We start from the raw sequence: 26,830 nt of genomic DNA on the forward strand, positions 1-26,830 counted from the left end.
ACTGGGATGTACTGGGATGTAATGGGACGGAACTGGGATGTAATGGGACGGAACTGGGAAAGAAGTGGTAGTGAACCGGGAGGGAATTGGGATGTACGGGGATGAACTGGTAGGGAACTGGGATGTACTGGCATGGAACGGGGATGTATTGGGATGTACAGGAACGGAACTGGAATGTACTGCGATGTACTGGGATGTACTGGGAGCAAACTGGGATTTACTGGGATGTACTGGGAGGAAACTGGGATATACTGGGAGGCATTGCGAGGGAAGTGGGTGTCAACTGGGACATTCCAGTTTCCTCCCAGTACATCCCAGTTCCCTACCAGTGCAGCCCAGTACATCCCAGATCCCTCCCAGTACATCCCAGTTCCCTCCCAGTCCGTCCCAGTACATCCCAGTACATCCCAGTTCCCTCACAGTACATCCCAGTTCCCTCACAGTTCACACACAGTTCACTCCCAGTTCCATTCCAGTACAGCCCAGTACATGCCACTTTCCTCCAAGTAAATCCCAGTTCCCTCCCACTACATCCAAGTTCCCTCCCACTTCCCTCTAAGTACATCCCAGTACTTCACAGTTCACTCCCAGTACATCACAGTTCCCCCTCGGTACATAACAGTTCCCTCCCAGTATGTCCCACTACACCCCAGTTCCCTCCCAGTCCATCCCAGTTCCCTCCCCGTAAATCCCAATTCCCAACACTTTCCACCCAGTACATCCCAGTTCCCTCCCAGTACATCCCAGTTCCCTCTAAGTACATCCCAGTACTTCACAGTTCCCTCCCAGTTCACTCCCAGTTCCCTCCCAGTACATCCCAGTTCCCTCTAAGTACATCCCAATACTTCATAGTTCCCTCCCAGCACGTCCCAGTACGTCCCAGTTCCCCCCAGTACATAACACTTCCCTCCCAGTACATACCAGTACATCCCAGTGTCCTCACAGTACATCCCAGTTCCTTCCCAGTACATCCCAGTTCCCTCACAGTTCACACACAGTTCACTCCCAGTTCCATTCCCGTACATCCCAGTACATGCCACTTTCCTCCAAGTAAATCCCTGTTCCCTCCCACTACATCCAAGTTCCCTCCCACTTCCCTCTAAGTACATCCCAGTACTTCACAGTTCACTCCCAGTACATCCCAGTTCCCCCTCGGTACATAACAATTCCCTCCCAGTACACCCCAGTACATCCCAGTTCCCTCCCAGTATGTCCCACTACATCCCAGTTCCCTCCCAGTCCATCGCAGTTCCCTCCCACTAAATCCCAATTCCCAACACTTTCCACCCAGTACATCCCAGTTCCCTCCCAGTACATCCCAGTTCCCTCTAAGTACATCCCAGTACTTCACAGTTCCCTCCCAGTTCACTCCCAGTACACAACAGTTACCATCCCAGTACATCCCAGTAGATCCTGGTACATCCCAAATCCCTGCCAGTTCCACCCGGTACAACCCAGTACAAGCCTGTACATCCTAGTTCCTCCACGGTACATCCCAGGGCATCCCCGCACATTGTAGTGCCTCCCAGTACATCCCAGGTCCCTCCCAGTACTGGGAGGGAACTGGGATGTACTGGGAGGGAACTGGGATGTACTGGGAGGGAACTGGGATGTACTGGGAAGTAATGGGACGGAACTGGGATGTATTGGGAGGCACTGGGAAAGAAGTGGTAGTGAACCGGGAGGGAATTGGGATGTAAGGGGATGAACTGGTAGGAAACTGGGATGTACTGGAATGGAACGGGGATGTATTGGGATGTACAGGAACGGAACTGGAATGTACAGCGATGTATTGGGATATACTGGGAGCGAACTGGGATTTACTGGGATGTACTGGGAGGAAACTGGGATATACTGGGAGGAAACTGGGATATACTGGGAGGAAACTGGGAGGGAAGTGGGTGTCAACTGGGACATTCCAGTTTCCTCCCAGTACATCCCAGTTCCCTACAAGTGCAGCCCAGTACATCCCAGATCCCTCCCAGTCCCTCCCAGTACATCCCAGTACATCCCAGTTCCCTCACAGTACATCCCAGTTCCCTCACAGTTCACACACAGTTCACTCCCAGTTCCATTCCAGTACATCCCAGTACATGCCTGTTGCCTCCCAGTTTCCTCTAAGTACATCCCAGTACTTCAAAGATCCCTCCCAGTACATCCCAGTTCCCTCTAAGTACATCCCAGTACATCCTGGTACATCCCAGTTCCCACCCAGTACATCCTACTACATACCAGTTCCCTCCCAGTTCACTCCCAGCACATCCCAGTACTTCACAGTTCCATCGCAGTACATCCCAGTACGCACCAGTTCCCCTCAGTACATAACACTTCCCTCCCAGTACATAACAGTACATCCCAGTGTCCTCACAGTACGTCCCAGTTCCCTCCCAGTACGTCCCAGTTCCCTACCAGTACGTCCCAGTTCCCTACCAGTTCACTCCCAGTACATAACAGTTACCTCCCAGTACATCCCAGTACATCCCAGTAGATCCTGGTACATCCCAAATCCCTGCCAGTTCCACCCGGTACAACCCAGTACAAGCCTGTACATCCTAGTTCCTCCACAGTACATCCCAGGGCATCCCCGCACATTGTAGTGCCTCCCAGTACATCCCAGCTCCCTCCCAGTACTGGGAGGGAACTGGGATGTACTGGGAGGGAACTGGGATGTACTGAGAAGTAATGGGACGGAACTGGGATGTATTGGGAGGCACTGGGAAAGAAGTGGTAGTGAACCGGGAGGGAATTGGGATGTAAGGGGATGAACTGGTAGGAAACTGGGATGTACTGGAATGGAACGGGGATGTATTGGGATGTACAGGAACGGAACTGGAATGTACGGCGATGTATTGGGATATACTGGGAGCGAACTGGGATTTACTGGGATGTACTGGGAGGAAACTGGGATATACTGGGAGGAAACTGGGATATACTGGGAGGCATTGGGAGGGAAGTGGGTGTCAACTGGGACATTCCAGTTTCCTCCCAGTACATCCCAGTTCCCTACCAGTGCAGCCCAGTACATCCCAGTTCCCTCCCAGTCCGTCCCAATCCCCTCCCAGTACATCCCAGTTCCCTGCCAGTATGTCCCAGTACATCCCAGTTCCCTCCCAGTACTTCACAGTTCCCTCCCAGTACATCCCAGTTCCTCCCAGTTCCCTCCCACTACATCCCAGTACATCCCAGTTCCCTCCCAGTACATAACACTTCCCTCCCAGTACATCCCAGTACATCCTGGTACATCCCAGTTCCCACCCAGTACATCCTACTACATACCAGTTCCCTCCCAGTTCACTCCCAGTACATCCCAGTACTTCACAGTTACCTCCCAGTACATCCCAGTACATCCCAGTAGATCCTGGTACATCCCAAATCCCTGCCAGTTCCACCCGGTACAACCCAGTACAAGCCTGTACATCCTAGTTCCTCCACAGTACATCCCAGGGCATCCCCGCACATTGTAGTGCCTCCCAGTACATCCCAGGTCCCTCCCAGTACTGGGAGGGAACTGGGATGTACTGGGAGGGAACTGGGACGTACTGGGAGGGAACTGGGATGTACTGGGATGTAATGGGACGGAACTGGGATGTATTGGGAGGCACTGGGAAAGAAGTGGTAGTGAACCGGGAGGGAATTGGGATGTACGGGGATGAACTGGTAGGAAACTGGGATGTACTGGCATGGAACGGGGATGTATTGGGATGTACAGGAACAGAACTGGAATGTACAGCGATGTATTGGGATGTACTGGGAGCGAACTGGGATTTACTGGGATGTACTGGGAGGAAACTGGGATATACTGGGAGGAAACTGGGATATACTGGGAGGCATTGGGAGGGAAGTGGGTGTCAACTGGGACATTCCAGTTTCCTCCCAGTACATCCCAGTTCCCTACCAGTGCAGCCCAGTACATCCCAGTTCCCTCCCAGTCCGTCCCAATCCCCTCCCAGTACATCCCAGTTCCCTGCCAGTATGTCCCAGTACATCCCAGTTCCCTCCCAGTACATACCAGTTCCCTCCCAGTACATCCCAGTTCCCTCCCAGTTCCCTCCCACTACATCCCAGTACATCCCAGTTCCCTCCCAGTACATACCAGTTCCATTCCCAGTAGATCCCAGTACATCCTGGTACATCCCAGTTCCCACCCAGTACATCCTACTACATACCAGTTCCCTCCCAGTACATCCCAGTACTTCACAGTTCCCTCCCAGTACATCCCAGTACGTCCCAGTTCCCCTCAGTACATAACACTTCCCTCCCAGTACATACCAGTACATCCCAGTGTCCTCACAGTACGTCCCAGTTCCCTCCCAGTACATCCCAGTTCCCTACCAGTACATCCCAGTTCCCTCCCTGTTCCTTCCCAGTACATAACAGTTACCTCCCAGTACATCCCAGTAGATCCTGGTACATCCCAAATCCCTGCCAGTTCCACCCGGTACAACCCAGTACAAGCCTGTACATCCTAGTTCCTCCACAGTACATCCCAGGGCATCCCCGCACATTGTAGTGCCTCCCAGTACATCCCAGGTCCCTCCCAGTACTGGGAGGGAACTGGGATGTACTGGGAGGGAACTGGGATGTACTGGGAGGGAACTGGGATGTACTGGGATGTAATGGGACGGAACTGGGATGTATTGGGAGGCACTGGGAAAGAAGTGGTAGTGAACCGGGAGGGAATTGGGATGTACGGGGATGAACTGGTAGGAAACTGGGATGTACTGGAATGGAACGGGGATGTATTGGGATGTACAGGAACGGAACTGGAATGTACGGCGATGTATTGGGATATACTGGGAGCGAACTGGGATTTACTGGGATGTACTGGGAGGAAACTGGGATATACTGGGAGGAAACTGGGATATACTGGGAGGAAACTGGGAGGGAAGTGGGTGTCAACTGGGACATTCCAGTTTCCTCCCAGTACATCCCAGTTCCCTACCAGTGCAGCGCAGTACATCCCAGATCCCTCCCAGTACATCCCAGATCCCTCCCAGTCTGTCCCAGTACATCCCAGTACATCCCAGTTCCCTCACAGTTCACACACAGTTCACTCCCAGTTCCATTCCAGTACAGCCCAGTACATGCCACTTTCCTCCAAGTAAATCCCAGTTCTCTCCCACTACATCCAAGTTCCCTCCCACTTCCCTCTAAGTACATCCCAGTACTTCACAGTTCACTCCCAGTACATCCCAGTTCCCCCTCGGTACATAACAATTCCCTCCCAGTACACCCCAGTACATCCCAGTTCCCTCCCAGTATGTCCCACTACATCCCAGTTCCCTCCCAGTCCATCCCAGTTCCCTCCCAGTAAATCCCAATTCCCAACACTTTCCACCCAGTACATCCCAGTTCCCTCCCAGTACAACCCAGTTCCCTCTAAGTACATCCCAGTACTTCACAGTTCCCTCCCAGTTCACTCCCAGTACACAACAGATACCTCCCAGTACATCCCAGTACATCCTAGTAGATCCTAGGACATTTCAAATCCCTGCCAGTTCCACCCCGTACAACCGAGTACAAGCCTGTACATCCTAGTTCCTCCACAGTACATCCCTGTGCATCCCCGCACATTGTAGTGCCTCCCAGTACATCCCAGTTCCCTACCAGTTCACTCCCAGTACACAACAGTTACCTCCCAGTACATCCCAGTACATCCCAGTAGATCCTGGTACATCCCAAATCCCTGCCAGTTCCACCCGGTACAACCCAGTACAAGCCTGTACATCCTAGTTCCTCCACAGTACATCCCAGGGCATCCCCGCACATTGTAGTGCCTCCCAGTACATCCCAGGTCCCTCCCAGTACTGGGAGGGAACTGGGATGTACTGGGAGGGAACTGGGATGTACTGGGAGGGAACTGGGATGTACTGGGATGTAATGGGACGGAACTGGGATGTAATGGGACGGAACTGGGAAAGAAGTGGTAGTGAACCGGGAGGGAATTGGGATGTACGGGGATGAACTGGTAGGGAACTGGGATGTACTGGCATGGAACGGGGATGTATTGGGATGTACAGGAACGGAACTGGAATGTACAGCGATGTATTGGGATGTACTGGGAGCAAACTGGGATTTACTGGGATGTACTGGGAGGAAACTGGGATATACTGGGAGGCACTGCGAGGGAAGTGGGTGTCAACTGGGACATTCCAGTTTCCTCCCAGTACATCCCAGTTCCCTACCAGTGCAGCCCAGTACATCCCAGATCCCTCCCAGTACATCCCAGTTCCCTCCCAGTCCCTCCCAGTACATCCCAGTACATCCCAGTTCCCTCACAGTACATCCCAGTTCCCTCACAGTTCACACACAGTTCACTCCCAGTTCCATTCCAGTACATCCCAGTACATGCCATTTTCCTCCAAGTAAATCCCAGTTCCCTCCCACTACATCCAAGTTCCCTCCCACTTCCCTCTAAGTACATCCCAGTACTTCACAGTTCACTCCCAGTACATCCCAGTTCCCCCTCGGTACATAACAGTTCCCTCCCAGTACACCCCAGTACATCCCAGTTCCCTCCCAGTATGTCCCACTACATCCCAGTTCCCTCCCAGTCCATCCCAGTTCCCTCCCAGTAAATCCCAATTCCCAACACTTTCCACCCAGTACATCCCAGTTCCCTCCCAGTACATCCCAGTTCCCTCTAAGTACATCCCAGTACTTCACAGTTCCCTCCCAGTTCACTCCCAGTTCCCTCCCAGTACATCCCAGTTCCCTCTAAGTACATCCCAATACTTCATAGTTCCCTCCCAGCACGTCCCAGTACGTCCCAGTTCCCCTCAGTACATAACACTTCCCTCCCAGTACATACCAGTACATCCCAGTGTCCTCACAGTACATCCCAGTTCCCTACCAGTACATCCCAGTTCCCTCCCAGTTCACTCCCAGTACACAACAGTTACCTCCCAGTACATCCCAGTACATCCCAGTAGATCCTGGTACATCCCAAATCCCTGCCAGTTCCACCCGGTACAACCCAGTACAAGCCTGTACATCCTAGTTCCTCCACAGTACATCCCAGGGCATCCCCGCACATTGTAGTGCCTCCCAGTACACCCCAGTTCCCTCCCAGTACTGGGAGGGAACTGGGATGTACTGGGAGGGAACTGGGATGTACTGGGAAGTAATGGGACGGAACTGGGATGTATTGGGAGGCACTGGGAAAGAAGTGGTAGTGAACCGGGAGGGAATTGGGATGTAAGGGGATGAACTGGTAGGAAACTGGGATGTACTGGAATGGAACGGGGATGTATTGGGATGTACAGGAACGGAACTGGAATGTACGGCGATGTATTGGGATATACTGGGAGCGAACTGGGATTTACTGGGATGTACTGGGAGGAAACTGGGATATACTGGGAGGAAACTGGGATATACTGGGAGGAAACTGGGAGGGAAGTGGGTGTCAACTGGGACATTCCAGTTTCCTCCCAGTACATCCCAGTTCCCTACCAGTGCAGCCCAGTACATCCCAGATCCCTCCCAGTCCCTCCCAGTACATCCCAGTACATCCCAGTTCCCTCACAGTACATCCCAGTTCCCTCACAGTTCACACACAGTTCACTCCCAGTTCCATTCCAGTACATCCCAGTACATGCCTGTTGCCTCCCAGTTTCCTCTAAGTACATCCCAGTACTTCAAAGTTCCCTCCCAGTACATCCCAGTTCCTTCTAAGTACATCCCAGTACTTCACAGTTCACTCCCACTACATCCCAGTACGTCCCAGTTCCCCCTTGGTACATAACACTTCCCTCCCAATACATCCAAGTTCCCTCCCAGTACATCCCAATCCCCTCCCAGTACATCCCAGTTCCCTCCCAGTACTTCACAGTTCCCTCCCAGTACATCCAAGTTCCCTCCCACTTCCCTCCCACTACATCCCAGTTCCCTCCCAGTACATCCCAGTACATCCTGGTACATCCCAGTTCCCACCCAGTACATCCTACTACATACCAGTTCCCTCCCAGTTCACTCCCAGCACATCCCAGTACTTCACAGTTCCATCCCAGTACATCCCAGTACGCACCAGTTCCCCTCAGTACATAACACTTCCCTCCCAGTACATAACAGTACATCCCAGTGTCCTCACAGTACGTCCCAGTTCCCTCCCAGTACATCCCAGTTCCCTACCAGTACGTCCCAGTTCCCTCCCAGTTCACTCCCAGTACATAACAGTTACCTCCCAGTACATCCCAGTACATCCCAGTAGATCCTGGTACATCCCAAATCCCTGCCAGTTCCACCCGGTACAACCCAGTACAAGCCTGTACATCCTAGTTCCTCCACAGTACATCCCAGGACATCCCCGCACATTGTAGTGCCTCCCAGTACATCCCAGTTCCCTCCCAGTACTGGGAGGGACCTGGGATGTACTGGGAGGGAACTGGGACGTACTGGGAGGGAACTGGGATGTACTGGGATGTAATGGGACGGAACTGGGATGTATTGGGAGGCACTGGGAAAGAAGTGGTAGTGAACCGGGAGGGAATTGGGATGTACGGGGATGAACTGGTAGGAAACTGGGATGTAGTGGAATGGAACGGGGATGTATTGGGATGTAAAGGAACGGAACTGGAATGTACGGCGATGTATTGGCATGTACTGGGAGCGAACTGGGATTTACTGGGATGTACTGGGAGGAAACTGGGATATACTGGGAGGAAACTGGGATATACTGGGAGGAAACTGGGAGGGAAGTGGGTGTCAACTGGGACATTCCAGTTTCCTCCCAGTACATCCCAGTTCCCTACCAGTGCAGCCCAGTACATCCCAGATCCCTCCCAGTCCCTCCCAGTACATCCCAGTACATCCCAGTTCCCTCACAGAACATCCCAGTTCCCTCCCAGTTCACACACAGTTCACTCCCAGTTCCATTCCAGTACATCCCAGTACATGCCAGTTGCCTCCCAGTTTCCTCTAAGTACATCCCAGTACTTCACAGTTCACTCCCACTACATCCCAGTACGTCCCAGTTCCCCCTTGGTACATAACACTTGCCTCCCAATACATCCAAGTTCCATCCCAGTACATCCCAATCCCCTCCCAGTACATCCCAGTTCCCTCCCAGTATGTCCCAGTACATCCCAGTTCCCTCCCAGTACTTCACAGTTCCCTCCCAGTTCACTCCCAGTTCCCTCCCAGTACATCACAGTTCCCCCTCGGTACATAACAATTCCCTCCCAGTACACCCCAGTACATCCCAGTTCCCTCCCAGTATGTCCCACTACATCCCAGTTCCCTCCCAGTCCATCCCAGTTCCCTCCCACTAAATCCCAATTCCCAACACTTTCCACCCAGTACATCCCAGTTCCCTCCCAGTACAACCCAGTTCCCTCTAAGTACATCCCAGTACTTCACAGTTCCCTCCCAGTTCACTCCCAGTACACAACAGATACCTCCCAGTACATCCCAGTACATCCTAGTAGATCCTAGGACATTTCAAATCCCTGCCAGTTCCACCCGGTACAACCCAGTACAAGCCTGTACATCCTAGTTCCTCCACAGTACATCCCAGGGCATCCCCGCACATTGTAGTGCCTCCCAGTACATCCCAGTTCCCTCTCAGTACTGGGAGGGAACTGTGATGTACTGGGAGGGAACTGGGATGTACTGGGAGGGAACTGGGATGTACTGGGAGGGAACTGGGATGTCCTGGGAGGGAACTGGGATGTACTGGGATGTAATGGGACGGAACTGGGATGTAATGGGACGGAACTGGGAAAGAAGTGGTAGTGAACCGGGAGGGAATTGGGATGTACGGGGATGAACTGGTAGGGAACTGGGATGTACTGGCATGGAACGGGGATGTATTGGGATGTACAGGAACGGAACTGGAATGTACTGCGATGTACTGGGATGTACTGGGAGCAAACTGGGATTTACTGGGATGTACTGGGAGGAAACTGGGATATACTGGGAGGCATTGCGAGGGAAGTGGGTGTCAACTGGGACATTCCAGTTTCCTCCCAGTACATCCCAGTTCCCTACCAGTGCAGCCCAGTACATCCCAGATCCCTCCCAGTACATCCCAGTTCCCTCCCAGTCCGTCCCAGTACATCCCAGTACATCCCAGTTCCCTCACAGTACATCCCAGTTCCCTCACAGTTCACACACAGTTCACTCCCAGTTCCATTCCAGTACATCCCAGTACATGCCACTTTCCTCCAAGTAAATCCCAGTTCCCTCCCACTACATCCAAGTTCCCTCCCACTTCCCTCTAAGTACATCCCAGTACTTCACAGTTCACTCCCAGTACATCACAGTTCCCCCTCGGTACATAACAGTTCCCTCCCAGTATGTCCCACTACACCCCAGTTCCCTCCCAGTCCATCCCAGTTCCCTCCCAGTAAATCCCAATTCCCAACACTTTCCACCCAGTACATCCCAGTTCCCTCCCAGTACATCCCAGTTCCCTCTAAGTACATCCCAATACTTCATAGTTCCCTCCCAGCACGTCCCAGTACGTCCCAGTTCCCCCCAGTACATAACACTTCCCTCCCAGTACATACCAGTACATCCCAGTGTCCTCACAGTACATCCCAGTTCCTTCCCAGTACATCCCAGTTCCCTCCCAGTTCACTCCCAGTACACAACAGTTACCTCCCAGTACATCCCAGTACATCCCAGTAGATCCTGGTACATCCCAAATCCCTGCCAGTTCCACCCGGTACAACCCAGTACAAGCCTGTACATCCTAGTTCCTCCACAGTACATCCCAGGGCATCCCCGCACATTGTAGTGCCTCCCAGTACATCCCAGATCCCTCCCAGTACATCCCAGATACCTCCCAGTCTGTCCCAGTACGTCCCAGTACATCCCAGTTCCCTCACAGTACATCCCAGTTCCCTCACAGTTCACACACAGTTCACTCCCAGTTCCATTCCCGTACATCCCAGTACATGCCACTTTCCTCCAAGTAAATCCCTGTTCCCTCCCACTACATCCAAGTTCCCTCCCACTTCCCTCTAAGTACATCCCAGTACTTCACAGTTCACTCCCAGTACATCCCAGTTCCCCCTCGGTACATAACAATTCCCTCCCAGTACACCCCAGTACATCCCAGTTCCCTCCCAGTATGTCCCACTACATCCCAGTTCCCTCCCAGTCCATCCCAGTTCCCTCCCACTAAATCCCAATTCCCAACACTTTCCACCCAGTACATCCCAGTTCCCTCCCAGTACATCCCAGTTCCCTCTAAGTACATCCCAGTACTTCACAGTTCCCTCCCAGTTCACTCCCAGTACACAACAGTTACCTCCCAGTACATCCCAGTACATCCCAGTAGATCCTGGTACATCCCAAATCCCTGCCAGTTCCACCCGGTACAACCCAGTACAAGCCTGTACATCCTAGTTCCTCCACGGTACATCCCAGGGCATCCCCGCACATTGTAGTGCCTCCCAGTACATCCCAGGTCCCTCCCAGTACTGGGAGGGAACTGGGATGTACTGGGAGGGAACTGGGATGTACTGGGAAGTAATGGCACGGAACTGGGATGTATTGGGAGGCACTGGGAAAGAAGTGGTAGTGAACCGGGAGGGAATTGGGATGTAAGGGGATGAACTGGTAGGAAACTGGGATGTACTGGAATGGAACGGGGATGTATTGGGATGTACAGGAACGGAACTGGAATGTACAGCGATGTATTAGGATATACTGGGAGCGAACTGGGATTTAGTGGGATATACTGGGAGGAAACTGGGATATACTGGGAGTAAACTGGGATATACTGGGAGGAAACTGGGAGGGAAGTGGGTGTCAACTGGGACATTCCAGTTTCCTCCCAGTACATCCCAGTTCCCTACCAGTGCAGCCCAGTACATCCCAGATCCCTCCCAGTCCCTCCCAGTACATCCCAGTTCCCTCACAGTACATCCCAGTTCCCTCACAGTTCACACACAGTTCACTCCCAGTTCCATTCCAGTACATCCCAGTACATGCCTGTTGCCTCCCAGTTTCCTCTAAGTACATCCCAGTACTTCAAAGATCCCTCCCAGTACATCCCAGTTCCCTCTAAGTACATCCCAGTACTTCACAGTTCACTCCCACTATATCCCAGTACGTCCCAGTTCCCCCTTGGTACATAACACTTCCCTCCCAATACATCCAAGTTCCCTCCCAGTACATCCCAATCCCCTCCCAGTACATCCCAGTTACCTGCCAGTATGTCCCAGTACATCCCAGTTCCCTCCCAGTACTTCACAGTTCCCTCCCAGTACATCCCAGTTCCCTCCCAGTTCCCTCCCACTACGTCCCAGTTCCCTCCCAGTACATACCAGTTCCCTCCCAGTACATACCAGTTCCCTCCCAGTACATCCCAGTACATCCTGGTACATCCCAGTTCCCACCCAGTACATCCTACTACATACCAGTTCCCTCCCAGTTCACTCCCAGCACATACCAGTACTTCACAGTTCCATCGCAGTACATCCCAGTACGCACCAGTTCCCCTCAGTACATAACACTTCCCTCCCAGTACATAACAGTACATCCCAGTGTCCTCACAGTACGTCCCAGTTCCCTCCCAGTACGTCCCAGTTCCCTACCAGTACGTCCCAGTTCCCTCCCAGTTCACTCCCAGTACATAACAGTTACCTCCCAGTACATCCCAGTACATCCCAGTAGATCCTGGTACATCCCAAATCCCTGCCAGTTCCACCCGGTACAACCCAGTACAAGCCTGTACATCCTAGTTCCTCCACAGTACATCCCAGGGCATCCCCGCACATTGTAGTGCCTCCCAGTACATCCCAGTTCCCTCCCAGTACTGGGAGGGACCTGGGATGTACTGGGAGGAACTGGGACGTACTGGGAGGGAACTGGGATGTACTGGGATGTAATGGGACGGAACTGGGATGTATTGGGAGGCACTGGGAAAGAAGTGGTAGTGAACCGGGAGGGAATTGGGATGTACGGGGATGAACTGGTAGGAAACTGGGATGTACTGGCATGGAACGGGGATGTATTGGGATGTACAGGAACGGAACTGGAATGTACGGCGATGTATTGGGATATACTGGGAGCGAACTGGGATTTACTAGGATGTACTGGGAGGAAACTGGGATATACTGGGAGGAAACTGGGATATACTGGGAGGAAACTGGGAGGGAAGTGGGTGTCAACTGGGACATTCCAGTTTCCTCCCAGTACATCCCAGTTCCCTACCAGTGCAGCCCAGTACATCCCAGATCCCTCCCAGTACATCCCAGATCCCTCCCAGTCTGTCCCAGTTCATCCCAGTACATCCCAGTTCCCTCACAGTACATCCCAGTTCCCTCACAGTTCACACACAGTTCACTCCCAGTTCCATTCCAGTACATCCCAGTACATGCCACTTTCCTCCAAGTAAATCCCAGTTCTCTCCCACTACATCCAAGTTCCCTCCCACTTCCCTCTAAGTACATCCCAGTACTTCACAGTTCACTCCCAGTACATCCCAGTTCCCCCTCGGTACATAACAATTCCCTCCCAGTACACCCCAGTACATCCCAGTTCCCTCCCAGTATGTCCCACTACATCCCAGTTCCCTCCCAGTAAATCCCAATTCCCAACACTTTCCACCCAGTACATCCCAGTTCCCTCCCAGTACAACCCAGTTCCCTCTAAGTACATCCCAGTACTTCACAGTTCCCTCCCAGTTCACTCCCAGTACACAACAGTTACCTCCCAGTACATCCCAGTACATCCTAGTAGATCCTAGGACATTTCAAATCCCTGCCAGTTCCACCCCGTACAACCGAGTACAAGCCTGTACATCCTAGTTCCTCCACAGTACATCCCTGTGCATCCCCGCACATTGTAGTGCCTCCCAGTACATCCCAGTTCCCTCCCAGTTCACTGCCAGTACACAACAGTACATCCCAGTACATCCCAGTACATCCCAAATCCCTGCCAGTTCCACCCGGTACAACCCAGTACAAGCCTGTACATCCTAGTTCCTCCACAGTACATCCCAGGGCATCCCCGCACATTGTAGTGCCTCCCAGTACATCCCAGTTCCCTCCCAGTACTGGGAGGGACCTGGGATGTACTGGGAGGGAACTGGGAGGTACTGGGAGGGGATTGGGATGTACTGGGAGGGAACTTGGATGTATTGGGAGGGAAGTGTTATGTACCAAGGGGGAACTGGGACGTACTGGGATGTAGTGGGAGTGAACTGTGAAGTACTGGGATGTACTGGGAGGGAACTGGGATGTACTGGGAAGTAATGGGACGGAACTGGGATGTATTGGGAGGCACTGGGAAAGAAGTGGTAGTGAACCGGGAGGGAATTGGGATGTAAGGGGATGAACTGGTAGGAAACTGGGATGTACTGGAATGGAACGGGGATGTATTGGGATGTACAGGAACGGAACTGGAATGTACGGCGATGTATTGGGATATACTGGGAGCGAACTGGGATTTACTGGGATGTACTGGGAGGAAACTGGGATATACTGGGAGGAAACTGGGATATACTGGGAGGAAACTGGGAGGGAAGTGGGTGTCAACTGGGACATTCCAGTTTCCTCCCAGTACATCCCAGTTCCCTACCAGTGCAGCCCAGTACATCCCAGATCCCTCCCAGTCCCTCCCAGTACATCCCAGTACATCCCAGTTCCCTCACAGTACATCCCAGTTCCCTCACAGTTCACACACAGTTCACTCCCAGTTCCATTCCAGTACATCCCAGTACATGCCTGTTGCCTCCCAGTTTCCTCTAAGTACATCCCAGTACTTCAAAGTTCCCTCCCAGTACATCCCAGTTCCCTCACAGTACATCCCAGTACTTCACAGTTCACTCCCACTACATCCCAGTACGTCCCAGTTCCCCCTTGGTACATAACACTTCCCTCCCAATACATCCAAGTTCCCTCCCAGTACATCCCAATCCCCTCCCAGTACATCCCACTCCCCTGCCAGTATGTCCCAGTACATCCCAGTTCCCTCCCAGTACTTCACAGTTCCCTCCCAGTACATCCCAGTTCCCTCCCAGTTCCCTCCCACTACGTCCCAGTTCCCTCCCAGTACATACCAGTACATCCTGGTACATCCCAGTTCCCACCCAGTACATCCTACTACATACCAGTTCCCTCCCAGTTCACTCCCAGCACATCCCAGTACTTCACAGTTCCATCGCAGTACATCCCAGTACGCACCAGTTCCCCTCAGTACATAACACTTCCCTCCCAGTACATACCAGTACATCCCAGTGTCCTCACAGTACGTCCCAGTTCCCTCCCAGTACATCCCAGTTCCCTACCAGTACGTCCCAGTTCCCTCCCAGTTCACTCCCAGTACATAACAGTTACCTCCCAGTACATCCCAGTACATCCCAGTAGATCCTGGTACATCCCAAATCCCTGCCAGTTCCACCCGGTACAACCCAGTACAAGCCTGTACATCCTAGTTCCTCCACAGTACATCCCAGGGCATCCCCGCACATTGTAGTGCCTCCCAGTACATCCCAGTTCCCTCCCAGTACTGGGAGGGACCTGGGATGTACTGGGAGGAACTGGGACGTACTGGGAGGGAACTGGGATGTACTGGGATGTAATGGGACGGAACTGGGATGTATTGGGAGGCACTGGGAAAGAAGTGGTAGTGAACCGGGAGGGAATTGGGATGTACGGGGATGAACTGGTAGGAAACTGGGATGTACTGGCATGGAACGGGGATGTATTGGGATGTACGGGAACGGAACTGGAATGTACGGCGATGTATTGGGATATACTGGGAGCGAACTGGGATTTACTGGGATGTACTGGGAGGAAACTGGGATATACTGGGAGGAAACTGGGATATACTGGGAGGAAACTGGGAGGGAAGTGGGTGTCAACTGGGACATTCCAGTTTCCTCCCAGTACATCCCAGTTCCCTACCAGTGCAGCCCAGTACATCCCAGATCCCTCCCAGTACACCCCAGTTCCCTCCCAGTCCCTACCAGTACATCCCAGTACATCCCAGTTCCCTCACAGTACATCCCAGTTCCCTCACAGTTCACACACAGTTCACTCCCAGTTCCATTCCAGTACATCCCAGTACATGCCACTTTCCTCCAAGTAAATCCCAGTTCTCTCCCACTACATCCAAGTTCCCTCCCACTTCCCTCTAAGTACATCCCAGTACTTCACAGTTCACTCCCAGTACATCCCAGTTCCCCCTCGGTACATAACAATTCCCTCCCAGTACACCCCAGTACATCCCAGTTCCCTCCCAGTATGTCCCACTACATCCCAGTTCCCTCCCAGTCCATCCCAGTTCCCTCCCAGTAAATCCCAATTCCCAACACTTTCCACCCAGTACATCCCAGTTCCCTCCCAGTACAACCCAGTTCCCTCTAAGTACATCCCAGTACTTCACAGTTCCCTCCCAGTTCACTCCCAGTACACAACAGTTACCTCCCAGTACATCCCAGTACATCCCAGTAGATCCTGGTACATCCCAAATCCCTGCCAGTTCCACCCGGTACAACCCAGTACAAGCCTGTACATCCTAGTTCCTCCACAGTACATCCCTGTGCATCCCCGCACATTGTAGTGCCTCCCAGTACATCCCAGTTCCCTCCCAGTTCACTGCCAGTACACAACAGTTACCTCCCAGTACATCCCAGTACATCCCAGTAGATCCTGGTACATCCCAAATCCCTGCCAGTTCCACCCGGTACAACCCAGTACAAGCCGGTACATCCTAGTTCCTCCACAGTACATCCCAGGGCATCCCCGCACATTGTAGTGCCTCCCAGTACATCCCAGGTCCCTCCCAGTACTGGGAGGGACCTGGGATGTACTGGGAGGGAACTGGGACGTACTGGGAGGGAACTGGGATGTACTGGGATGTAATGGGACGGAACTGGGAAGTAATGGGACGGAACTGGGAAAGAAGTGGTAGTGAACCGGGAGGGAATTGGGATGTACGGGGATGAACTCGTAGGGAACTGGGATGTACTGGCATGGAACGGGGATGTATTGGGATGTACAGGAACAGAAATGGAATGTACTGCGATGTACTGGGATGTACTGGGAGCAAACTGGGATTTACTGGGATGTACTGGGAGGAAACTGGGATATACTGGGAGGAAACTGGGATATACTGGGAGGCATTGGGAGGGAAGTGGGTGTCAACTGGGACATTCCAGTTTCCTCCCAGTACATCCCAGTTCCCTACCAGTGCAGCCCAGTACATCCCAGTTCCCTCCCAGTCCGTCCCAATCCCCTCCCAGTACATCCCAGTTCCCTACCAGTGCAGCCCAGTACATCCCAGATCCCTCCCAGTCCCTCCCAGTACATCCCAGTACATCCCAGTACATCCCAGTTCCCTCACAGAACATCCCAGTTCCCTCCCAGTTCACACACAGTTAACTCCCAGTTCCATTCCAATACATCCCAGTACATGCCAGTTGCCTCCCAGTTACCTCTAAGTACATCCCAGTACTTCACAGTTCACTCCCACTACATCCCAGTACTTCCCAGTTCCCCCTTGGTACATAACACTTCCCTCCCAATACATCCAAGTTCCCTCCCAGTACATCCCAATCCCCTCCCAGTACATCCCAGTTACCTCCCAGTATGTCCCAGTACATCCCAGTTCCCTCCCAGTACTTCACAGTTCCCTCCCAGTACTTCACAGTTCCCTCCCAGTTCCCTCCCACTACATCCCAGTTCCATCCCAGTACATACCAGTTCCCTCCCAGTACATCCTGGTACATCCCAGTTCCCACCCAGTACATCTTACTACATACCAATTCCCTCCCAGTTCACTCCCAGTACATCCCAGTACTTCACAGTTCCATCGCAGTACATCCCAGTACGCACCAGTTCCCCTCAGTACATAACACTTCCCTCCCAGTACATAACAGTACATCCCAGTGTCCTCACAGTACGTCCCAGTTCCCTCCCAGTACGTCCCAGTTCCCTACCAGTACGTCCCAGTTCCCTCCCAGTTCACTCCCAGTACGTAACAGTTACCTCCCAGTACATCCCAGTACATCCCGGTACATCCTGGTACATCCCAAATCCCTGCCAGTTCCACCCGGTACAACCCAGTACAAGCCTGTACATCCTAGTTCCTCCACAGTACATCCCAGGGCATCCCCGCACATTGTAGTGCCTCCCAGTACATCCCAGTTCCCTCCCAGTACTGGGAGGGAACTGGTATGTACTGGGAGGGAACTGGGATATAGTGGGAGGCATTGGGAGGGAAGTGGGTGTCAACTGGGACATTCCAGTTTCCTCCCAGTACATCCCAGTTCCCTACCAGTGCAGCCCAGTACATCCCAGTTCCCTCCCAGTCCGTCCCAATCCCCTCCCAGTACATCCCAGTTCCCTGCCAGTATGTCCCAGTACATCCCAGTTCCCTCCCAGTACATACCAGTTCCCTCCCAGTACATACCAGTTCCCTCCCAGTACATCCCAGTTCCCTCCCACTACATCCCAGTACATCCCAGTTCCCTCCCAGTACATCCCAGTACATCCTACTACATACCAGTTCCCTCCCAGTTCACTCCCAGTACATCCCAGTACTTCACAGTTACCTCCCAGTACATCCCAGTACATCCCAGTAGATCCTGGTACATCCCAAATCCATGCCAGTTCCACCCGGTACAACCCAGTACAAGCCTGTACATCCTAGTTCCTCCACAGTACATCCCAGGGCATCCCCGCACATTGTAGTGCCTCCCAGTACATCCCAGTTCCCTCCCAGTACTGGGAGGGACCTGGGATGTACTGGGAGGGAACTGGGATGTACTGGGATGTAATGGGACGGAACTGGGATGTATTGGGAGGCACTGGGAAAGAAGTGGTAGTGAACCGGGAGGGAATTGGGATGTACGGGGATGAACTGGTAGGGAAACTGGGATGTACTGGAATGGAACGGGGATGTATTGGGATGTACAGGAACGGAACTGGAATGTACGGCGATGTATTGGGATGTACTGGGAGCGAACTGGGATTTACTGGGATGTACTGGGAGGAAACTGGGATATACTGGGAGAAAACTGGGATAGAAGTGGGTGTCAACTGGGACATTCCAGTTTCCTCCCAGTACATCCCAGTTCCCTACCAGTGCAACCCAGTACATCCCAGTTCCCTCCCAGTCCCTCCCAGTCCCTCCCAGTTCCCTCACAGTACATCCCAGTTCCCTCCCAGTACTTCACAGTTCACTCCCACTACATCCCAGTACATCCCAGTTCCCACCCAGTACATCCTACTACATACCAGTTCCCTCCCAGTTCACTCCCAGCACATCCCTGTACTTCACAGTTCCCTCCCAGTACATCCCAGTACGCACCAGTTCCCCTCAGTACATAACACTTCCCTCCCAGTACATAACAGTACATCCCAGTGTCCTCACAGTACATCCCAGTTCCCTACCAGTACATCCCAGTTCCCTACCAGTACGTCCCAGTTCCCTCCCAGTTCACTCCCAGTACGTAACAGTTACCTCCCAGTACATCCCAGTAGATCCTGGTACATCCCAAATCCCTGCCAGTTCCACCCGGTACAACCCAGTACAAGCCTGTACATCCTAGTTCCTCCACAGTACATCCCAGGGCATCCCCGCACATTGTAGTGCCTCCCAGTACATCCCAGGTCCCTCCCAGTACTGGGAGGGACCTGGGACGTACTGGGAGGGAACTGGGACGTACTGGGAGGGAACTGGGACGTACTGGGAGGGAACTGGGACGTACTGGGAGGGAACTGGGACGTACTGGGAGGGAACTGGGATGTACTGGGATGTAATGGGACGGAACTGGGATGTATTGGGAGGCACTGGGAAAGAAGTGGTAGTGAACCGGGAGGGAATTGCGATGTATGGGGATGAACTGGTAGGAAACTGGGATGTACTGGAATGGAACGGGGATGTATTGGGATGTACAGGAATAGAACTGGAATGTACAGCGATGTATTGGGATGTACTGGCAGCGAGCTGGGATTTACTGGGATGTACTGGGAGGAAACTGGGATATACTGGGAGGAAACTGGGATATACTGGGAGGCATTGGGAGGGAAGTGGGTGTCAACTGGGACATTCCAGTTTCCTCCCAGTACATCCCAGTTCCCTCCCAGTCCGTCCCAATCCCCTCCCAGTACATCCCAGTTCCCTGCCAGTATGTGCCAGTACATCCCAGTTCCCTCCCAGTACATACCAGTTCCCTCCCAGTTCCCTCCCACTACATCCCAGTACATCCCAGTTCCCTCCCAGTACATACCAGTTCCCTCCCAGTACATCCCAGTACATCCTGGTACATCCCAGTTCCCACCCAGTACATCCTACTACATACCAGTTCCCTCCCAGTTCCCTCCCAGTACATCCCAGTACTTCACAGTTCCCTCCCAGTACATCCCAGTACGTCCCAGTTCCCCTCAGTACATAACACTTCCCTCCCAGTACATACCAGTACATCCCAGTGTCCTCACAGTACGTCCCAGTTCCCTCCCAGTACATCCCAGTTCCCTACCAGTACATCCCAGTTCCCTCCCTGTTCCTTCCCAGTAAATAACAGTTACCTCCCAGTACATCCCAGTAGATCCTGGTACATCCCAAATCCCTGCCAGTTCCACCCTGTACAACCCAGTACAAGCCTGTACATCCTAGTTCCTCCACAGCAAATCCCAGGGCATCCCCGCACATTGTAGTGCCTCCCAGTACATCCCAGGTCCCTCCCAGTACTGGGAGGGAACTGGGATGTACTGGGAGGGAACTGGGACGTACTGGGAGGGAACTGGGACGTACTGGGATGTAATGGGACGGAACTGGGATGTAATGGGACGGAACTGGGAAAGAAGTGGTAGTGAACCGGGAGGGAATTGGGATGTACAGGGATGAACTGGTAGGGAACTGGGATGTACTGGCATGGAACGGGGATGTATTGGGATGTACAGGAACGGAACTGGAATGTACTGCGATGTACTGGGATGTACTGGGAGCAAACTGGGATTTACTGGGATGTACTGGGAGGAAACTGGGATATACTGGGAGGCACTGCGAGGGAAGTGGGTGTCAACTGGGACATTCCAGTTTCCTCCCAGTACATCCCAGTTCCCTACCAGTGCATCCCAGTACATCCCAGATCCCTCCCAGTACATCCCAGTTCCCTCCCAGTCCGTCCCAGTACATCCCAGTACATCCCAGTTCCCTCACAGTTCACACACAGTTCCCTCACAGTTCACACACAGTTCACTCCCAGTTCCATTCCAGTACAGCCCAGTACATGCCACTTTCCTCCAAGTAAATCCCAGTTCCCTCCCACTACATCCAAGTTCCCTCCCACTTCCCTCTAAGTACATCCCAGTACTTCACAGTTCACTCCCAGTACATCCCAGTTCCCCCTCGGTACATAACAGTTCCCTCCCAGTACACCCCAGTACATCCCAGTTCCCTCCCAGTATGTCCCACTACATCCCAGTTCCCTCCCAGTCCATCCCAGTTCCCTCCCAGTAAATCCCAATTCCCAACACTTTCCACCCAGTACATCCCAGTTCCCTCCCAGTACATCCCAGTCCCCTCTAAGTACATCCCAGTACTTCACAGTTCCCTCCCAGTTCACTCCCAGTTCCCTCCCAGTACATCCCAGTTCCCTCTAACTACATCCCAATACTTCATAGTTCCCTCCCAGCACGTCCCAGTACGTCCCAGTTCCCCTCAGTACATAACACTTCCCTCCCAGTACATAACAGTACATCCCAGTGTCCTCACAGTACATCCCAGTTCCCTACCAGTACATCCCAGTTCCCTACCAGTTCACTCCCAGTACACAACAGTTACCTCCCAGTACATCCCAGTACATCCTGGTACATCCCAAATCCCTGCCAGTTCCACCCGGTACAACCCAGTACAAGCCTGTACATCCTAGTTCCTCCATGGTACATCCCAGGGCATCCCCGCACATTGTAGTGCCTCCCAGTACATCCCAGTTCCCTCCCAGTACTGGGAGGGAACTGGGATGTACTGGGAGGGAACTGGGATGTACTGGGAGGGAACTGGGATGTACTGGGAAGTAATGGGACGGAACTGGGATGTATTGGGAGGCACTGGGAAAGAAGTGGTAGTGAACCGGGAGGGAATTGGGATGTAAGGGGATGAACTGGTAGGAAACTGGGATGTACTGGAATGGAACGGGGATGTACTGGGATGTACAGGAACGGAACTGGAATGTACGGCGATGTATTGGGATATACTGGGAGCGAACTGGGATTTACTGGGATGTACTGGGAGGAAACTGGGATATACTGGGAGGAAACTGGGATATACTGGGAGGAAACTGGGAGGGAAGTGGGTGTCAACTGGGACATTCCAGTTTCCTCCCAGTACATCCCACTTCCCTACCAGTGCAGCCCAGTACATCCCAGATCCCTCCCAGTCCCTCCCAGTCCCTCCCAGTACATCCCAGTTCCCTCACAGTACATCCCAGTTCCCTCACAGTACATCCCAGTTCCCTCACAGTACATCCCAGTTCCCTCACAGTTCACACACAGTTCACTCCCAGTTCCATTCCAGTACATCCCAGTACATGCCAGTTGCCTCCCAGTTTCCTCTAAGTACATCCCAGTACTTTAAAGTTCCCTCCAAGTACATCCCAGTTCCCTCACAGTACATCCCAGTACTTCACAGTTCACTCCCACTACATCCCAGTACGTCCCAGTTCCCCCTTGGTACATAACACTTCCCTCCCAATACATCCAAGTTCCCTCCCAGTACATCCCAATCCCCTCCCAGTACATCCCAGTTCCCTGCCAGTATGTCCCAGTACATACCAGTTCCCTCCCAGTACATCCCAGTTCCCTCCCAGTTCCCTCCCAGTTCACTCCCAGTACATCCCAGTTCCCTCCCAGTACATCCCAGTTCCCTCCCAGTTCCCTCCCAGTACATCCCAGTTCCCTCCCAGTACATCCCAGTTCCCTCCCAGTACATCCCAGTACATCCTGGTACATCCCAGTTCCCACCCAGTACATCCTACTACATACCAGTTCCCTCCCAGTTCACTCCCAGCACATCCCCGTACTTCACACTTCCCTCCCAGTACATCCCAGTACGCACCAGTTCCCCTCAGTACATAACACTTCCCTCCCAGTACATAACAGTACATCCCAGTGTCCTCACAGTACGTCCCAGTTCCCTACCAGTACATCCCAGTTCACTACCAGTTCACTCCCAGTACATAACAGTTACCTCCCAGTACATCCCAGTACATCCCAGTAGATCCTGGTACATCCCAAATCCCTGCCAGTTCCACCCGGTACAACCCAGTACAAGCCTGTACATCCTAGTTCCTCCACAGTACATCCCAGGGCATCCCCGCACATTGTAGTGCCTCCCAGTACATCCCAGTTCCCTCCCAGTACTGGGAGGGAACTGGGATGTACTGGGAGGGAAGTGGGACGTACTGGGAGGGAACTGGGATGTACTGGGATGTAATGGGACGGAACTGGGATGTATTGGGAGGCACTGGGAAAGAAGTGGTAGTGAACCGGGAGGGAATTGGGATGTACGGGGATGAACTGGTAGGAAACTGGGATGTACTGGCATGGAACGGGGATGTATTGGGATGTACAGGAACGGAACTGGAATGTACAGCGATGTATTGGGATGTACTGGCAGCGAGCTGGGATTTACTGGGATGTACTGGGAGGAAACTGGGATATACTGGGAGGCATTGGGAAGGAAGTGGGTGTCAACTGGGACATTCCAGTTTCCTCCCAGTACATCCCAGTACATCCCAGTTCCCTCCCAGTACATCCCAATCCCCTCCCAGTACATCCCAGTTCCCTGCCAGTATGTCCCAGTACATCCCAGTTCCCTCCCAGTACATACCAGTTCCCGCCCAGTACATCCCAGTTCCCTCCCAGTACATCCCAGTACATCCTGGTACATCCCAGTTCCCACCCAGTACATCCTACTACATACCAGTTCCCTCCCAGTTCACTCCCAGTACATCCCAGTACTTCACAGTTCCCTCCCAGTACATCCCAGTACGTCCCAGTTCCCCTCAGTACATAACACTTCCCTCCCAGTACATACCAGTACATCCCAGTGTCCTCACAGTACGTCCCAGTTCCCTACCAGTACATCCCAGTTCCCTCCCTGTTCCTTCCCAGTACATAACAGTTACCTCCCAGTACATCCCAGTAGATCCTGGTACATCCCAAATCCCTGCCAGTTCCACCCGGTACAACCCAGTACAAGCCTGTACATCCTAGTTCCTCCACAGTACATCCCAGGGCATCCCCGCACATTGTAGTGCCTCCCAGTACATCCCAGTTCCCTCCCAGTACTGGGAGGGACCTGGGATGTACTCGGAGGGAACTGGGACGTACTGGGAGGGAACTGGGATGTACTGGGATGTAATGGGACGGAACTGGGATGTAATGGGACGGAACTGGGAAAGAAGTGGTAGTGAACCGGGAGGGAATTGGGATGTACGGGGATGAACTGGTAGGGAACTGGGATGTACTGGCATGGAACGGGGATGTATTGGGATGTACAGGAACAGAACTGGAATGTACTGCGATGTACTGGGATGTACTGGGAGCAAACTGGGATTTACTGGGATGTACTGGGAGGAAACTGGGATATACTGGGAGGAAACTGGGATATACTGGGAGGCATTGGGAGGGAAGTGGGTGTCAACTGGGACATTCCAGTTTCCTCCCAGTACATCCCAGTTCCCTACCAGTGCAGCCCAGTGCATCCCAGATCCCTCCCAGTCTGTCCCAGTACATCCCAGTTCCCTCACAGTACATCCCAGTTCCCTCCCAGTTCACACACAGTTCACTCCCAGTTCCATTCCAGTACATCCCAGTACATGCCAGTTGCCTCCCAGTTTCCTCTAAGTACATCCCAGTACTTCAAAGTTCCCTCCCAGTACATCCCAGTTCCCTCACAGTACATCCCAGTACTTCACAGTTCACTCCCACTACATCCCAGTACGTCCCAGTTCCCCCTTGGTACATAACACTTCCCTCCCAATACATCCAAGTTCCCTCCCAGTACATCCCAATCCCCTCCCAGTACATCCCAGTTCCCTGCCAGTATGTCCCAGTACATACCAGTTCCCTCCCAGTACATCCCAGTTCCATCCCAGTACATACCAGTTCCCTCCCAGTACATCCCAGTACATCCTGGTACATCCCAGTTCCCACCCAGTACATCCTACTACATACCAGTTCCCTCCCAGTTCACTCCCAGTACATCCCAGTACTTCACAGTTCCATCCCAGTACATCCCAGTACGCACCAGTTCCCCTCAGTACATAACACTTCCCTCCCAGTACATACGAGTACATCCCAGTGTCCTCACAGTACGTCCCAGTTCCCTCCCAGTTCCCTCCCAGTACATCCCAGTTCCCTGCCAGTATGTCCCAGTACATCCCAGTTCCCTCCCAGTACATCCCAGTTCCCTCCCAGTACATACCAGTTCCCTCCCAGTACATCCTGGTACATCCCAGTTCCCACCCAGTACATCCTACTACATACCAGTTCCCTCCCAGTTCACTCCCAGTACATCCCAGTACTTCACAGTTCCCTCCCAGTACATCCCAGTACGTCCCAGTTCCCCTCAGTACATAACACTTCCCTCCCAGTACATAACAGTACATCCCAGTGTCCTCACAGTACGTCCCAGTTCCCTCCCAGTACATCCCAGTTCCCTACCAGTACATCCCAGTTCCCTCCCTGTTCCTTCCCAGTACATAACAGTTACCTCCCAGTACATCCCAGTACATCCTGGTACATCCCAAATCCCTGCCAGTTCCACCCGGTACAACCCAGTACAAGCCTGTACATCCTAGTTCCTCCACAGTACATCCCAGGGCATCCCCGCACATTGTAGTGCCTCCCAGTACATCCCAGTTCCCTCCCAGTACTGGGAGGGAACTGGGACGTACTGGGAGGGACCTGGGATGTACTGGGAGGGACCTGGGACGGAACTGGGATGTATTGGGAGGCACTGGGAAAGAAGTGGTAGTGAACCGGGAGGGAATTGGGATGTACGGGGATGAACTGGCAGGGAACTGGGATGTACTGGCATGGAACGGGGATGTATTGGGATGTACAGGCACGGAACTGGAATGTACTGGGATGTACTGGGAGCAAACTGGGATTTACTGGGATGTACTGGGAGGAAACTGGGATATACTGGGAGGCACTGCGAGGGAAGTGGGTGTCAACTGGGACATCCCAGTTTCCTCCCAGTACATCCCAGTTCCCTACCAGTGCAGCCCAGTACATCCCAGATCCCTCCCAGTCTGTCCCAGTACATCCCAGTTCCCTCACAGTACATCCCAGTTCCCTCACAGTTCACACACAGTTCACTCCCAGTTCCATTCCAGTACATCCCAGTACATGCCACTTTCCTCCAAGTAAATCCCAGTTCCCTCCCACTACATCCAAGTTCCCTCCCACTTCCCTCTAAGTACATCCCAGTACTTCACAGTTCCCTCCCACTACATCCCAGTACGTCCCAGTTCCCCCTTGGTACATAACACTTCCCTCCCAATACATCCCAGTTCCCTCCCAGTCCGTCCCAATCCCCTCCCAGTACATCCCAGTTCCCTGCCAGTATGTCCCAGTACATCCCAGTTCCCTCCCAGTACATCCTGGTACATCCCAGTTCCCACCCAGTACATCCTGGTACATACCAGTTCCCTCCCAGTGAACTGGTAGGGAACTGGGATGTACTGGCATGGAACTGGAATGTACTGCGATGTACTGGGAGCAAACTGGGATTTACTGGGATATATGGGGAGGAAACTGGGAGGGAAGTGGGTGTCAACTGGGACATTCCAGTTTCCTCCCAGTACATCCCAGTTCCCTACCAGTGCAGCCCAGTACATCCCAGATCCCTCCCAGTC

This window comes from Phalacrocorax aristotelis, unplaced genomic scaffold, assembly GCF_949628215.1.
Source record: "Phalacrocorax aristotelis unplaced genomic scaffold, bGulAri2.1 scaffold_46, whole genome shotgun sequence".
Lineage (NCBI taxonomy): Eukaryota > Metazoa > Chordata > Aves > Suliformes > Phalacrocoracidae > Phalacrocorax > Phalacrocorax aristotelis.